Source organism: Dermacentor andersoni, chromosome 5, assembly GCF_023375885.2.
Source record: "Dermacentor andersoni chromosome 5, qqDerAnde1_hic_scaffold, whole genome shotgun sequence".
Classification (NCBI taxonomy): Eukaryota; Metazoa; Arthropoda; class Arachnida; order Ixodida; family Ixodidae; genus Dermacentor; species Dermacentor andersoni.
In genome coordinates, this window is record NC_092818.1 from 97293201 (window position 1) to 97310671 (window position 17471).

Genomic DNA, 17471 nt, shown 5'->3' on the forward strand with positions numbered 1-17471 from the left:
GCGGTTGTAAAATGGGGGTTTTCAAGGAATAACGGTGGCGTAGGGGAAATTGAGACGAGCCAAACAGAGAAAAGAATAACTCAGCCATGACCAACAAGGCAGTCAGCCGCAGCGACAATTTCAGTAGTATTGTTTCTGCAGTCAGATTCGAAATATCCCGCGCAATGTGTGTCGGCGCTGTTTTTCTGTTCGGAGTAGCCGCGCCTTGGTGCTGCAGAGGACGCCGAAGTCGGAACTACGCGCGGAGGAACACCAGCCTTCGGAGCGCGCGCGCGTGCGTTGAAAGCTGCGATCGAGCAGCCATTTGCCAGCGACGGCACATTCTTCTACCGTGGTTGGTGTTTCTCACTGCTTTGAACCCCCAAGACTCCACGGTAAGTGACTTTGAACGATTATTACATGTTCTATGAGTGTGCATGTGTTCTAAGTGAGGAGACGCGCTGATATGACTTATTGAAGGTCTCGGTACAACATGGCGCGACAGTTGGCCGTCCAGAACCATTTTGCACGATCACTGTGTTTCTTCGAGCTTTGTCGTAATCGAATCGACTTGAGTGCTCAGAGTCAAGCGAGTGTACTTAAACATTAGGATTTTATATAATGAGGGACTTTGCCGCGTCTTTAATTGGGCGGATGTGAGCATTCGACATGATCCCCGAAGCGCAAGCCACTACCATAATAGTTACGTGCAGTGCGAGGTGAGCTAAGCTTCGCCGCCTAACCGCGGCCTGAAAATGTGGCGGCTCGTTAAGGGTTTACTGCGGTGCGCGTGTGTGAGTGTTTGTACAGCGATCATTTGAGCGAGAACCAGCGGCGCTTCTTTGTGCGCGGTATCTGCTAGCTGGCGCGTACGTGGCGCCAATCCCCTAGCTCGTGCGATTGTGTGCAATAGGTCGCCCACTTAGCGCGCATTGTGCAGATTTGCCAGTACGCTCCTTTCTATCGTCTGTGTCTCTTCGCACCCACGTCGTTGATTGTGCAGGCAGTGCGCGACTGCGGCACGTAGCATGTAGAGCCTGCGCCCGTCGACTTTGATCTACGGGCGTGAAATGTCGGCGGCGCGTTTGTGGTATTAAAAGCGTGTGGTGATCTTCCAACGGCACTACGGGTGAACGCCGCATGAGCTGCCGGTCAGAGTATAAGAACCTCTTTATTGTTAGCGTACTGCTTGGCGGTAACAGGTGTCCTGCTTGGGTTCAGATTACTGGATACGCCGTCACTTGAACCTCGGCGGCCGGAGCAGGTGAGTACCAGTGGCGGCGGCACCTCGGCGGGCAGAAAACTGTGCCCGTGCCGTGACGAGATATATCAATTTACGCGATAGCATTGCCGGTGATAGGTCATACGGGCGCGTCGCTCCATGCCTGTGTTCTTTGCTGAGGCCGCCACTACGCCTGCGGTGCACTTACTACGCTATATCTATATAGTCGATGCTTGTGCAATGTTGTTATTCAACAGCTGGCGCTGTGCTCTGGATACCTGAACTTGTTTAATGTTTAATTACTTTGCTGCTGTGCCACTGCGTATTAGGTACAGATATTTAGTATTGAATTCTAGGTGCCAAATTCACACAAAGAAGTTGCGCTTTTCAACTCAGGATCATATCACACATCACAGCGTCATCCTATATTGTACGAGTATTAATAACAAAATTTCTGTTGCTGGTGAAAAAAAAGGCAGACTTATCAACCTGTAACCTGTATCTGTGAGAAAAATGTGCTTCAAGTCCGCCATTGTCTATAAAAAAAAGGTACTACCTTGGTATTCAATGTCAGTAACACTCATAAGTTATGCATCTTTTGTGTGAAATAATTTGTCTTAGAAGCCATTCATTGTAAGGGATCAGTAAACATCTCATAGCTTAAGTAGTGCATATGTGCATGAGTTGGGCAAAGGTATTGGTTTGTAAAGAGCAGAGCCATTAAGATATAAAATATTGGCAAGCTTAGTTTAACAATAAGCTGACGAATATACAAAACCTAATGTAGCAGCAGATGTTCTCCAAGATAAGCTTGTGACCAGCTTTTTTGTGTTCTGTGTGATCATTGTAGTGTCAAATTTTTCATTTTTATTTCAGGACTGCGGCTGCGGTCGTTTCATTGCCAACTGTGAGGATGAAGCAGCTTCATGGCCGGAGATCGGGTGCCTCCCATCAGTTTCCCTTTTCAGCAATAGAGGCCTTGGTATGCTCTTACCTAGAGTTTGCTTTTTTACCCTGTATGTTTTGAGCGCAATGGCTAGTTTAGCGGCATTACTTAGAGTGATTGGTGTGACACCTGTTCCATAGGAGGTATGCAGGTTATCCCACGTAACTTTAGCAAACTTTTAAGAATATGAATATGCCACCTAGCTGCACAGAACCTATGTAATGTTGTTTCCTGTCTCTTGGGAATACTTGGATTTGCTGCATTTTGCCTAATTACCTAATTAGTCTTAATCAATTAATTAACTTCTCAAATGTAATTAGATAAAAAGTCTTAATTATAAAATTGTAGAGCAACGTGAAAATTTCCCAGTACAGCTATTTGTGGCTCAATATGTGCTACATAATGTGTTTTTAGAGCATGAAAGAAGCCTGAGAATCTCGCAAAGTGCCTTGAGTATATTTCTGTGTGACAGCGCCTGTGTTGTGTTCTTCCTTCAGTCCTCGTCTCTTGCGCTGTACTAACAGTCGACCTCGAGTGGCCATTCCCGTGGCAGTCTTGCATGTATTGAGTGCTTGCCCTGTATAGGCATGTGTGTTTCCAGTAAGAAAAAAAATACTGAAGGAGCCCAACGTGATGTATTTCAGGACAAGTGTATGGTGTAAATTACTATGTGACAATAAAATAAACTGAAACAAGACTTCACAGTAGAGGTATGCAGGTGTGTGCATCAGCATAATGACGAAAACCTCATGCAAGTTTAGAAAAATATTCATTAAGTTAGTTTCTGTCATTCTTTTCTGTCACATTATTATTGCAAAAATGTGCTCTCTAGTATTGCACAATTAAAAATACAGTTCAAATACATCATTTGCTGGAACCTTGACATTCATAGCAACATAGAGAGGAATGGTTAAAAATTTGCTTTGCTTCTCTGACCTTCATTTTAGGTCCTTCTCATGTTTGCTAAGCTTCTTAAACTATCATAGACCCCTTCCAGGGTTTACAGGCAGCTTGAGCACATTGTGCCAGATTGTGGAGAAGCTGCAGAGGTCGCAGTGTGTATAGTGGTGTCCGGTAAATGCAAGTTTATTGCAAGATGCATTATGCTCAGTACCAATTATATTAAGTTATAATTTTAGCAAAAATCTGTTTTCCAGATATACATCAATGTGTCTCCAAAGAACTGCACTTTTTAAAAGAGTTGCTCATTCTCTGTCTACTGTTCGGTGTTGTTAAATGCATGTATGTTGGACAGCATAGTGCTTGGCCTTCAGCTGAAGGTAGTAGTGTAGGTAGTAGGTAGTAGTGTAGCAGTAGAGTGGTAGCAGTAGTAGCTTTATGCATGTGCATAAAGCTGCAGTAAGCCAAATGTGAAAAGATAAGGGCTAATACGATACAGCCACGTAGCAAAATTTACACAAGCAAACTGTTTGATGCAATCCCTAGGGAAGTAAGCAAAAATATAAGAATGTGCTTATATGATAAACAGTACCTATGTTTCAGGCGCATGGCCTTCTACCGCCATATTCCATAACAGTTCATTATTTAACACTTTAAAACTACTTGCCCTGTTTATGTCTAACTGCTCTAAATTCGAAAATTTTCATTGATTGCACTATGAAGGTTTTGGCCGTGGCTTAAGTTACTGCCAGAATTAAATTTATAGTTGTGGCCGTCCTATGTGTGATAACAAAAAGCCATTTTGGAACCAGGTGACTGTTATGCAGTATGCTAAGTGTGCATATTAGAACAGCCACTTATATTTTCATTGTAACCATGTATAAAGTATGTATGTACACATGTCGAAGCCATAGACTGTGTACTCTTAATTGGAGGTGTTATTGTGTGGAGTAGGTTTTTTTGTAAGCATTGTCTAGAATTTGCACTACATTAAGGTGTAGTGAAGCCAAGCGAAAAATATTGACAAAATGGCTAAAGTATATTCTTAAGAGTATTAAGCGCACTTAGATGACTTTACAGCATGTAGTAAAACAAGAATGGGAACTGAAGTGCTTAATTTTTGTTCATTATTACCATATGGCACCAACATGCAATGAAGACAAAAGAGGAAGAGAAGTGAAGTGCACTAAAGGGCAACTCGCTCCTGATGGGAGCTGCATTCACATCTACATGATGCATGCAATCTTGGAGTTATAGCAGCAGCTAACCACCTGTTCACTTTGTTGCACATTTGTATTGTTTATGTACTAAGTCTGGCCCTGGAAGTGTTAAGCAGTGCCACTTGTGGCATTGGTGCTGCATGCAAGACATCCTTCTAACCACAGGTGTTATCTATTATGTAAACCTAAGTTCTTTTAAATTCATGTAACCCACAAAAGTTCCATTTGAAAGGATGTGCCATATTTGCCACCATTGCCATGAGTAGCATTGGCTGACAGTCACAGGGCGAGACGTTAACCTTGCTCAGCTATTATGCAAAACTATTTTACATACAAATGTGGTAATTAGTATACATGCCGAAAGCCTCGCAGAATAAAATTTTTATTCGCATCTTACAACGATTGTTATTTTGCTTTAACTCAGGAGGCCTTTCTACCTGCGTTGCATCCTGTGGCTGGACCACTCCAGCGATCTCGGCGGAATCGTTACACAGGTGTGTTCTTTTGCGATTCTCAGTACTGATATTTTCTAGTTTACGTTCAATGTAAATGCACAGATCAAATGAAAAACAGGTTAAAAGATGAGCTCACAGGCACTGTATCCAAATGTTTGTTAGGAAGGAAAATCTTTTTTACAAGTTGTCGTTATAGCAACACAAGAGAGTGTGCACATCACACCACCAGTACCTAGCAAGCAACAGCATTATACCGTAGAAGAAGCCAAAACATCAGGCGAAAACCTGTACTAAACTAGAAACTGTATTAAGACCTTTTCGAGGCTTAAACTATTTCTTGGGTTACTCTGTCTAATTGCTTGAACTGAACTGACGTGTCCTGCAAAACAGTTTGCATTCGCATTTGATACAATCTGCAGCAAAATATGAACAAAGGGCTGCAATACTCTAAGGGCCTACTATTGAAGTTGCAACCAGTCTTCCCAGTGTACTGCAGCCTCAGGAACATGAAATGTGGTACACTGTACCACATGCACAAACAACAAATTTTAATCCATGGGCATCTGTACACTGCGCTTGTGCAGGACTGCGCAGCTGGCTGTTTCTTCGTGACTGAAACAGCTACGTACATCAAGACTGTATTGGGAAGCCACCATTTTTTTCAGTCAGTGTAACAGTCCATAAACATATGGATTTCCATGAGCATTTTGTCTGCCACACTTTTCTTTGTCGTTTTTTGTGCACTCCAGCTTTTATGGCTGCAAGACACTTCAGGCTGGCTGAAGAGACAGTGGTAGCCTAGTAGGTGGCCTCACAAAGTTGTTATTTTGATTTTTAAGAGCAGACTTGCTTTGGACAATGCTGAATAACACATCAAAAGGCACGGGATTATTGACAAGGTTAGAATGACTTTGAAAGAAGTTTAAGGCTTCTTTTTAACTCTGATCTGTCTGCTGAGACCAAATCATGTCAGCTTTTAATGAAGCAATGTTCAGGTTGGAAAGCTGCAAGGCTGTGTGGGTACTCAAACACCATCATTGCTTCATATAGCTGAAGTTGCTGTGACATCAAGGCAGAAGCAAATGACATGGCAAAGGAAAGGTTGGTCGACAAAGGACTCATTGGCAATTATGTAGGTTCAAGGGCTATTGCACTGAGTAAGAAAATGTGTTCCTGATACAGCGTGAACAGTGTTAATGCTGAAGAACAAACTGGCACCATCTCCCCAGTCCTACACAAGCACGTGCATAGAAAGGGATGCCTGTTGGCCTTGAGGGCCACCACTGGAGGGATCACCTGCTATCGCTATGACATAGAATGTGACATCAGATGACTGACTATAGTTCACACCTTTGCTGCAGCTCGCTGGCTGGGCAATTGAAGCCTTGATTGTAAGGATGAAAAGTTTCAATCACAAGGTGGCAATTTAGTTGCCAACTCTTACAGCATGGTTCACTACTCAGTGCTGCAGTGCTGGACGTATTTGACCAAGCCTGGTGCGAGTTCTCATGAGTACCCATGTTCAAGCTGCCGCTAGATACTTAGTTGATGAAGTCACTGAAAATGAAATTTGGTCATCGAAAGAGTCATGAAAACGATGCACACAAGGCTTGTAGCGTGCCTACTTGGTATGACCTCAGTCAGGACACCCTGTGTAGAGATGCTGACAAAAGTGCAGCAGAAGTGTGGATTGAGGAGACAAAAATATAAGCTGTTCAAGTTCCACATATAACAAACTGATAATAAATCGCCGTTCAGCAAGAACTCCGGCAAAAGGGGCAAGCCGCACTCCCCACAACGAATGCTATAAAAACAGTACTGTTATTGCAGCAAAATTGCCTATAGCTCTTTTGATAGCTTGATAGCTGGTAGCTGGTAGCTACTTGATGGTAGCACTTGATAGCTGGTATCACACAATGTTTTCTATTCCACGGAAATATTCCAGCACATGGGGGCCACAATTCTCCTAGAGGCCAATACAGACACAGGTTGCCAGCAAGCATGGACTAAAGATTTTTCCGTTTGCATTGATGTAGTCTACCACATTTTGTTTTCTTGGGTGCACAGTCACACTGGGGTAACAATTTTCTGCCTGAATATTCATCGCAGGGAGCACTGCAGCCAGCTAAAGCGAGTTTTTTGTTCACACCTTGCCACAGATGCGACAAGATGTAGACTTGACCCATTTTTCTAGGCACATTTGTTGGGTTCAAGAAAGAACACAGAGTAGCTTAAAAACTTTATTCCTTCTAGATTTAAGGCGTGGGGCCAGGTATTAACCATTGCTTTAAGAATTTTACCAAACCGGGAAAGATTCTTGCTTGAAAGTCTTCTCATATCAGCTTGATACAGTCCCTGGCTTAGTATGGGTGCATGTGCTGTGGCTTTGTTTTAGTCTGTTTAAAAGGTCGTTTTTCTTTTGAGTGTTCCAGTCGCAAAGAAATCACAAATATATTTTGATTTCAGGAACCCTTGTGACATTACACAATTCCTTTACATGTTGCAACCAAGCTTATTTTTTAAACACATGCCTTTCTTTCAGCATGAAAAAAACATCTTAGATGAAACAAGGCAAAAATGGCTGCTTATGCATTTGTACGATATTCCAACTGAGAGGGGTGAAAAGTAATAAAATGTTCTACTTTCATAATTTTTCTACCATGTGTACAACATTTCTTAATAGGCATGAAGCAAATTCACTTTTATCACTAGCCTATTACAGAAACAAAAAATGACAAACTGAGCTTTTAAGGGGGCCCTCAGAAGGGCCCAGTCCGTGCGTCTTCTTTTCTAGCGCCATGGCTGTGAGCGCAGCTGAGCACATCTGCAGCCTGCACACCCTGTTCTAGAGGTGATCTGCTGCGTGTGGAAAGACTAGACGTGCTGATATGGCGTGGTATTATGTGCACAGTCTTCCCACGTGTTTAGTACACGGGGTTGCATAATCTGTAGTTTCAGAGATGCATTGAAGTTTGAGACAGACAAAGCATTCGCCTCCACTGCCAGCACTTTTCATGATAGTGTCGTTCCACTGTGTGTGGCAGTATCAAAGAGGACAGGGTGGATGCGAAAGCAAGGCTGGGTTTGCTTCATGCTACCTATGTGAAGGTATCGTTAACACACCGTGAAACCGTATCTTTGGTCACTGACTCTCAAATTCAAAATTTTTTTCTCATTCAGATTTGTGTTTTCTGACTGCGGCCCTTTCCGTGGGAAAACAATCCATTTGCAAATGTACTTATTTGACTAAACAGTCGAATCTGAGTACAACAAACCAAATTGCTGATTTTAGTGCATTCGTTATGTTGGGGTTCCTTTGTATATGACTCCAGAAAAAGCCGACCATTGTCTGCTCACACTCCGCCGCGCCCGCCCATATAGGAATAAACTTAATTTTGGTTGGCCACGATGCTTATCGGTGTAGTAGCTGTCGTGTGTCCACCCATACACATTTTGTTGGCTTCCCGAAAACCTCAAAGAACAGCTGTATTTTGATTATGTGCATTCACTAATCAAATAAGTACATGTTTGCTAGAATCCCCATAATATTGAGTCAGCTGGTCTGCTTGAAAATGTTCAAAATATGGCAGTTAGATTTGTAATAGGAAGTCATACTAAAAGGCTTTGTATTACTGAGAGTAAGGGTAAGCTGCAATGGCAGGATTTAAAAGACTGGGAAATCTCTTCAGTTAAAATTATTTCAAGCATATACTGTTGCAAACATGTAGAGATAGAGAAATTCATATCAGGCTATCATCATACCTCACAAGAAAGAGATTACACTAAAAAGGTTTATTAATTTCCTTTTACTTATAGGTGATGCCTCACATTTTTTCCTTGGACCAAAGGGACTGCAAGGTTTTTCAGCCTGCAATTGTTTGCATAGTTTTCAAAGATAATTCCCTTCGTGCTTTGTGTGCTTGATTTGAATGTAAGTTACATTACACAGAATGTATACCCCCCCTGCAATGCCAGTACAGGCGAAGCAGGCACTAAATGAATTACCATGAAAGGATTTTGGAGCGAGCAAAAATGGCATGTGCAATAGATATGCGTAGATGTCCCGTTGGTGTTGCTGTCAAACAAGAAATTGGGATATCGAGGAACTGAGCAAAGTAACTACATGTGTGCTTGCCAAACTATAGCTGTCATTTACACCTTGATTGTGACTTAGCTACCAAAAGAAGTTTTTTTGTCTTGTTCTTTTTCTGTTAAAATGTACTTTTTTCTTTGTCTACTTTCATTTGGGTTTTTGTAGCTATATTGTGCACATGTGACCAATAATGCCGTGTGGAAGTTAGTGGTTGTTGGTATTCCTCACTGCCTGTCGTTTGTTCAATGTGTACTAAAGTCAATAGAGCACCAACCAGTATAAACCAGTGTGTTGAATTTGTTTTCTTGTTTTAGTACAAATGATCTGACTGGTTATGTGCCCAAATAAACAATTAGATTATGAAAACAAAGTTCATCAGAACATGTCATGCATTTTACTTATAATTACCCTATTTCAACTGCAGAACCCACATATTAAGGCATGTAGATTTAAGTAGAACAAGTCTTTTTGCAATCCTTAGTTCTGAATAGGTGAGAGCAGTGCTAAGGACACAAAGTGAGTCCACATAGATAAATGGCATGGTGCACTGTGCACTGACTAATAATTGATGTGTTTTTGCAACAGACAAGCACATAAATATCCAGTAATGCCTTGTCAAAGGCACGAAAGCACATAAAGAGGCAGGGGGTGGTCAGATACAAATGTGCCGTGGTTTCAGGTTTGTTAAGCATACCACTTTTCTGTAACTTCTGAGAACAGGTGCTGCGCTGACACATTATTCTTTTTTTTTCTTGTTGTTATTTTGTGGGATTTGATTAGTTTCTGGGTTAATGGTTGCTGCTTTCGCTAACATGTTGCACTTATGAAATTTGGGCTGTCATCTGCACTGTTTACAGTGTATGTACTCTTATGGTCACATTATAGTGGTGCTTAATCGTGAAGGCTCTCATTCAAATATAAGCTTGTCTGGTCTACATATGCTTTCCTTCATGCCAAAGGAATAAGATATACTATGTTTGTGTCAGAAGGAAAGAAACTGAGACTGGTGTCTATTGCACATAAATCTATGCTTAGTTGCGTTAACATTTTTGCATAATTTCAACAACTTATTTAGTGCATTTCTGTAACATTCACACTCTTTCTTATCCACTTAGGTGTAAGGAATAAAGGCAAAAAAGTAAAGCATTGCAGTGGATTTAACTTAATGCTCTTGATTCTTGTTACCTTCTTGATAGCTTTTCTATTTGGAAGAGCATATTTACAAAAGCATGTTTTAACCAAATAGGCTGCTGTTTGGGAGGCTTTGCAAGCACCACTATAACGTGACAAAAGCAGTGTGTGGCCATTTGGTTATATAAATTCTGGTGTAATGACACCACAAAAAGTAAACAAAGATATGTATGCACATGACACAAGCACCGGATCTCACTTCAAGCTTTAAAATAAGGAAACAGGCAATATTTAATAACAGGTGGAGACATGATGTGATGATATCTGTTAAAAGAAATTCTTTATGCAGTGCAACTAATGGATCACTGATACATTCGTCATTCTTTTTAAATGTTGCAAGCCACAATTACCTTGCATGTTGTCAGGTCATAATACCTGGCTACAACGCAAGTTTTGTGGAACACAGGACCGCAGTCACATTCTTTGCAGTATTCAACATTGTGTGATGGAGGATTGTTTCACACGAATGACTCATACTCCCTCAATTTCCCTGATTTCGCATTAATAGAGCATCCCATCTGTCCAATGTAGGCACGGCCTTATGATGGCAGCATACTACACAACGCTTGCGGCCTAGCTCACTAGATGCATATTGTGCTTCAACCACAACCAACCTTTTCCTTTTTTTTTGGCTTCTGCCTTTTATTACAGCACAAAACTCTCCTAACAAGGGCCTGAGAAAACAATGATTTGCGCAACTAAATTAGGCATGAATATGGAATATAATGAATGAGATGAAGTAAAAAAGTGGTTGCAGTTGTTTCGTATGCATTTGTAATTTTCATGGGTAATTGTGTAGCTGGTCTCTACGGGCAAAAATTTTTTTTCTGTATGAAACATGTGATGAGAGATTTGCTCTGATGAGAAAAAAAGACAAGCCAGGAAAACAAATTAATTTGTTGCGTGCAGCACAATTTGCAGGCGGTGCACTGTGCAACGGAGGTTATGTACAGTCAGCCATTCCCATCCAGTCATGCTTGCATTGCATACACACATTGTATTAATTTGAGATTGCGGCTAATGAAGTTTGTGTGGAATAACTCTCATTCGCACATAGTGATGCACTGCAAAATAGATTGGTTCGTTCCTGTGTTCATCAAAACTCGTAGCCAGAAATTATGAGCAGATGTACATAAGATAATTAAGCTTTGGCAGATTAGCACGAAAAGGACAAATGTATCAGTCATTCTCAGTTACATTGCACAAAGAATTTGTTTTTGAATTAATGACATCACTTCCTGTCACTATGTATTGTATATGATGTCTGTTTTCTTGTTAAAGCGAGACTTGAGGTTAGGCACTTGTGTCCTGCATGTCTTTGTCTTCGTTTGCTTCTGTGGTGCCATTACACCAGAATAAGTCCATGACAGGAGCTGCCAGTCTATGCATTGGGCTCAGTACGCCTGGCGGCCTGAATGTGACGAGTGCGAAGTAGCAGTAAGAACTTCAGAAAGGTAGAATTTTGTGTCGGTGGTGCATATTACAGTATGGTGAAGCGCTATAGATGGAACAGTGTGAGGCGAGACAGATGGGAAAGTGCTACAGACAACTGTGAATGTTTACTGGAAAGTTTCGCTGCAGCGGGACAATGCATGCGTTATCCTGGTGCAGCAAAAATTGCCAATGTTCATAGTTGTCAGTAGCACTTGCCCATCTACATTACACTTCATCGTACACTAGTAGCAGTAACAACAGCAACCAACTGACCCGAGCAATAATGAAAGCCCACAGAATTGCCAAATTGTAGGAGAAATGTTTCAGTGTAACACGTTTTGTTAACTGACAAGCAAATGTCATACATGTCTGCGAACCGATGATCAGATGCATTTTTCATGCACATACATTATTTTGTACAACTGCTTCCTGCTTTGGTTTTTTATGGCTTTTAGGAAGCATTCCAAAGTACTTAACTGTTTGTCTGTTCTAAAATTGAATCTGTTCTCAGCCAGCACTATGTGGCATTACTGCATAAGCCCTTACTTCGTCAGTGTCCTTCGCACTGTTCCCAACTAAATATGAATAACCAAATAACCATGTTTTTAAATTTTCAGATTATGAAGAAAATACTCTTAATATGTATTTCATTAGAAAAATTTTCTCAATTTTAGGAAGAAGTCTGGCTGGCCCCAAGCCTGGTGCAAAATGAAGAAATGGCACTCCACATCAATTCATGTTTACTTGTCGTCATAACCAGTCTGTTAGCTTAATTTTTGGTTCTTCCTATTGAATTCTCAAGAAAGGTACCAACTCTGTCATTCATTGAAAACAAATTTTTGCACTTGGGGATGCAGCCATGCACAAAGCCTTTGAGCTCATTAATATCTTTATTTTTTAAAGAAAGTGCAGCTCCTGCGTGGAGCAATAGGTTGAATAAGACGAGTTTAAATGAAAAGATGGCGAAATTAGTCATCAACAGTTGTCCAACAAAGGAAGTCTCAAGCTGGAGGCAACATCTTTGCAAGAGAACCAAATGGCTCCAGCCTGAGACATTCGTTGTTCAACCTGGCAAGTCTCCTTCTCGAAATATTTCCTCTAGCCTGAGACCTATATCCATTCCACCACCCTTGACCAACAATACACCTATACATTTGGTAACCCATGGAAAGGTAGCAAATTCACATTCAAGGAAAGGGAATGTAGTGTGCACCCTGGAAGGTAGCATGAACAGTATTTTATTTACTTAATGAAATGCAGATTTGCTATCTAATTACTTTATTTTGATCCCCGTTTTATAATTGGACAGCATGGTTCCTCAGAGAGAATAATAATTCGAAGCTCACACAATTTTGCTCCTTTATGTCCGTTAAATCTGTCCTGGTTGCTACACTATCAGCCCTGTCTGCAATTGCATAGCAGTGTTTTGAGCATGCATCCAAATTCAAAAGAATAGTTGGGCTTCTACCTCAGAATGTTTGCTACTGTGTTGCAGCTCAAATTCTATGTCTAGGTGGTCACTGTGATGCCATGTGCTTTTTAAATAAGACCAATATGCTATATGAAGGGCAATTAAATGCAATCTCAAATGACCTCAGCTCGGGGAATGACACAATTGGAGGTCAATGTGATAAGGAGGATTTGATTTCTGAAAACAAGGCACTTAAACGGGAGAAAGCATGACTAATTTCGTCTAAAGATGCTGCTATTGGATATGATCAGGGAAGGTACTTGTTCGTGGCTGCATTTGCAACATGTTACATTGCTGGCTTTATATATTGCGCTGGGTACAGTGAAATGTTGCTGCTTGCACAATATTCAACTAAACATGGTAGCCATGCTAATGTGTCCATGCAGAACACAACTCATCCACTATTATGGACTACAGTGGAATCTCGATAAACGAAAATCGCTTCGAAACTGCCGCTTAAATAGGACACCATCCTGATAATTGGTTGGCTCTCTGCAATGTCTCTCAGTAAATATAATGCCTGGTAAATGGAACCAATTTCCCTGGCACCTTGAGGCTCCATATAAAGAGCACCCACTGTAAAAATATAGGGGGGATCGTGTTTGGAACTTTCGTAAATGTAGTCTTAAACAAAACCGCATTTCAGTGGGAGCGAAATGCAAAAGCACCCGTGTACTTAGGTGCATGTTAAAGAACCCTAGGTTGTCCAAATTAATTCGGGGTTACTCGCTATGGCATGTGTCATAATCAGAAGGTGGGTTCTGGTTCGTAAAATACAATAATTTTTAATAGCTTGCTCAGAAATCCAGCACTAAATTATGTAGCTCGTTTGTGATGAGTCCCAATTTCTTAATTTAGTACTTTGACATTTATCATATTTGTGTGCTAGTCCATGCAAAATACCACTGATCGGCCTCATTATACCAGCCACTGTTAATTAGGAATGGCTTAGTCAAGCAACTTAAACTTACAGCACAAACACCTAAGACGAACCACAAAAGGAAGATACGACACACACTGGTGCTAACAACTTCTTTATTTCTTCGTCGTCGATGCAGTATAAACCCTAGGCCACACTACCGCGCAGGCACTCAGATTACATTACAGAGATCTGCCAAATTATCACATATGCAAGCGTAGGAAGTCAAATTCAGATGGATGCAGGGACAAAGATATCTTACTAATGCAATTATCGCCCTGCCTTTCTTGTGGTAGGCCTCTAAGGCAAGCCGCACATGTTCATTCTTGCTTTTGCCAAGAATCGACGTCCCATCAAGTTGTGCCTCACAATTGTTGCAAGAGTTTATATGCGCACCAAGGTGCGCTCCTCTATCTACATTTTTGTTTACTTATTGCGCATGTTCCCTGAGTCGCTCATTGACGCAATGCCCTATCTAGCCAAGCTATGTCTTACCACATGAGAGTGAATGGTATAAACCACGCCGACCGCGCACAACACGTATGAAGCATCATGCCGAATTTGGCATCCTCCTCTGACCTCTCCGCAGGTGCGGGAGCATAGCTTTAAAAGCTTGTTCGGTGCAGAAAACACCAAAGGAACACTATGACTGCAAGCAATTTTCTTGAGTTGATACATGACCTTATATGTTTAAGGGACCGCGCAGGGAACATGCACAAAAAGTAAACAAAAATGTAGATAGAAGAGTGCACATTGTTGCGCATATAAACTCTTGCAAAAATTGTGAGGCACGACTTGATGGGACGTCGATTCTTGGCAAAAGCATGAATGAGCTTGCGCGGCTTGCCTTAGAGGCCTACCACATAAGAAGGCAAAATGATAAATGCATCAGTGACATAGCTTTGTCCCTGCACCCATCTGAATTTGAGTTCCTACGTTTGCATATGTGATAATTTGGGAGATCTCTGTAATGTAATGTGTGCGCCTGTGCAGTTGTGTGGCCTAGGGCATATATATGCATCGACGACGAAGAAATAAAGTTGTCAGTTAGCGCCAGCGTCTGTCGTATCTGCCTTTTGCGGTTCGTCTTAGGTGTTTGCGCTGTAAGTTTTAAGTTCAGAATTATGTACCAACTAGGCCAAATGAAGTTTTACTCTTAGTCAAGCGAGCTCAATATATAGTCTGTGCAAAAGTGTGGAGTGTCAGTACAAAGTAACAGTTCAAACACATGGCTCTGTAGTTACAGTTCAGTATGAAAGGAGATAAGATTTCTTAGCATTTCTTTCATTTACTAATTTCATTGTGTTAGGACATGTAGAATACTAGCAACTGGCATGCTTACAATGTACGGTGCTCTTTTTTAAAATCCAGACAATTATTTTACTGGGGCAGAAATGTGCTTTCTTTTGGGCCCGGAAGTGAACATATTATATTTCTTACATTTGGTGTAAAATAAATTTTCTTCACTGTCAGTGTGTCTCGTGCATTTTTCCTTTCAGCAAGTAGCAACTGCTCTCGAAGACGTTTGCTGGCCTCGGAGGCACTGCCGATAAGCTAGGACGACTGTATAAAAGCTTTGCAAAGAGGGGCTCTGTGATCAGCGAAAGGGAAAAAAAATGAAGACGTGCGGTGACGGGTTCATTCGCCATTGGACCACGTGTGCGCGTGACTTGGTCGATTCAGCGGTGGCCCTGTGCCGTCGATTGGACCACGTGTGGCGAGCCCGCGGCGAAATGCTTCGTGGCGGTACGCCGCGCCTATGCAGCAGCAGACGGAACACCGCAGGCCAAGGTGTCGGACGCCGGCGTTCGCTCCGAGCAGGTGCGACGCCTGCTCGGGTGGCAGCTCACGGACGGCCGAGTTCCCTTGAGCCTTGATCGCCGGCGTTCGACATATCGGCCTGCGGTGTTCCGTCTGGTACTGCGTAAGCGCGTGACCCGCGCCACCATGCATTTCGCTACGAGCTTGCCGCACCTAAACTAAAATGCCTTTAATTCCTTCACAATACTCCCATTGTACCTCCCAGTCAAATAGGGGGGGAGGGGTGAAGTGGGCGTATTACGTACCCCCGTTGTGTGCCCAATTAATGCCCACGTCAATGGGAGTTTTATCGTACGCCCTTTCAATGGGAGCAAAAAGATGTACAAAAGGGAATGCGCTAGAGGACAAGCAAAAAACGCCCATCTGGGTGTTTTCTTGTTTACAGTGTAGGATTAGCAGAGGAGAGTTATTAGTAGAGTTTGCAGAACAGAATAATATGCAGATAATGAATACCTTTTTCCGCAAGCTGGTTAGCCGAAAGTGGACGTGGAGGAGCCCGAATGGTGAGACTAGAAATGAAATCGACTTCATACTCTGCGCGAACCCTGGCATCATACAAGATGTAGACGTGCTCGGCAAAGTGCGCTGCAGTGACCATAGGATGGTAAGAACTCGAATTAGCCTTGACATGAGGAGGGAACGGAAGAAACTGGTACATAAGAAGCCAATCAATGAGTTAGCGGTAAGAGGGAAACTAGAGGAATTCCGGATCAAGCTACAGAACAGGTATTCGGCTTTAACCCAGGAAGAGGACCATAGTGTTGAAGCAATGAACGACAATCTTATGGGCATCATTAAGGAGTGCGCAATAGAAGTCGGTGGTAACGCCGTTAAACAGGAAACCAGTAAGCTATCGCAGGAGACGAAAGATGTGATCAAGAAACGCCAATGTATGAAAGCCTCTAACCCTACAGCTAGAATAGAACTGGCAGAACTTTCTAAGTTAATCAACAAGCGTAAGACAGCGGACATAAGGAACTATAATATGGATAGAATTGAACAGGCTCTCAGGAACGGAGGAAGCCTAAAAGCAGTGAAGAAGAAACTAGGAATAGGCAAGAATCAGATGTGTGCGTTAAGAGACAATGCCGGCAATATCGTTACTAATATGGATGAGATAGTTCAAGTGGCTGAAGAGTTTTAGAGATTTATACAGTACCAGTAACACCCACGACGATAAGGTGAGAGAGAATAGTCTAGAGGAACTTGAAATCCCACAAGTAACACCGGAAGAGGTAAAGAACACCTTGGGAGCTATGCAAAGGGGGAAGGCAGCTGGGGAGGATCAGGTAACAGCGGATTTTTTGAAGGATGGTGGGAACACTGTCCTAGAAAGATTGGCCGCCCCATATACACAATGCCTCATGACCTCGAACGTACCAAAATCTTGGAAGAACGCTAACATAATCCTAATCCATAAGAAAGGGGACGCCAAAGACTTGAAAAATTATAGACCGATCAGCTTACTGTCCGTTGCCTACAAAGTATTTACTAAGGTAATCGCAAATAGAATCAGCAATACCTTAGACTTCTGTCAACCAAAGGACCAGGCAGGATTCCGTAAAGGCTACTTAACAATAGACCATATTCACACTATCAATCAGGTGATAGAGAAATGTGCGGAATATAACCAACCCTTATATATAGCCTTCATTGATTACGAAAAAGCATTTGATTCAGTCGAAACCTCAGCAGTCATGAAGGCACTACGGAATCAGGGTGTAGATGAGCCATATGTAAGGATACTGGAAGATATCTATAGCGGTTCCACAGCCACCGTAATCCTCCACAAAGAAAGCAACAAAATCCCAATAAAGAAA

At 42.0% G+C, this 17471-nt stretch overlaps 1 long non-coding RNA gene across 3 annotated transcripts; it reads left to right on the top strand.

The window, feature by feature from the left end:
* The first annotated feature begins 323 nt into the window (after positions 1–323).
* Positions 324–12249, top strand: LOC126530931 (uncharacterized). Of its 3 annotated transcripts, none has more exons than XR_011894772.1 (4): positions 324–374; positions 2078–2183; positions 4692–4761; positions 12115–12249. It is a non-coding gene; the product is annotated as an uncharacterized lncRNA (long non-coding RNA). The 3 variants fall into 3 exon arrangements; XR_008612570.1 differs by lacking the exon at positions 324–374 and adding an exon at positions 1091–1243; XR_011894771.1 differs by lacking the exon at positions 324–374 and having other exon boundaries at positions 1790–2183.
* The last annotated feature ends 5222 nt before the right edge of the window (positions 12250–17471 follow it).